Source organism: Eurypyga helias, unplaced genomic scaffold (genome assembly GCF_000690775.1).
Source record: "Eurypyga helias isolate BGI_N326 unplaced genomic scaffold, ASM69077v1 scaffold32062, whole genome shotgun sequence".
Classification (NCBI taxonomy): Eukaryota; Metazoa; Chordata; class Aves; order Eurypygiformes; family Eurypygidae; genus Eurypyga; species Eurypyga helias.
In genome coordinates this window covers 310-542 of record NW_010237082.1, presented here as the reverse complement: position 1 = coordinate 542, position 233 = coordinate 310, and the positions used below count along the sequence as shown (strand labels likewise).

Genomic DNA, 233 nt, shown 5'->3' with positions numbered 1-233 from the left:
GGGAAGGGGGCGGGGGGCGGAATGGGAAGGGGCAGCCTTGGATTGGGGACAAATCCTGCCCCCCCCCTCCACCAGCTTGGGGTAGGTTGAATTTGGGATGCCCCGACACAGCCTCTGAGGTGCAGGGGGCATCGCTCCGGGGCTGGAAACCATGTGTGGTCCCATCCGGAGCTCCTGCAAGGTGAAGGTGGAGGGGGGAGGAGCAGCAGCGCTGTGATGCTTTATTTTTTGTC

General features: G+C 63.1%; 1 protein-coding gene across 1 annotated transcript in view; it reads left to right on the top strand.

The window, feature by feature from the left end:
* LOC104506408 (probetacellulin-like) overlaps window positions 1–233 on the top strand; it is a gene marked incomplete at both ends in the record, with an annotated part of 1041 nt that overhangs the window by 538 nt on the left and 270 nt on the right. The gene's annotated exons all lie outside the window — the stretch shown is intronic.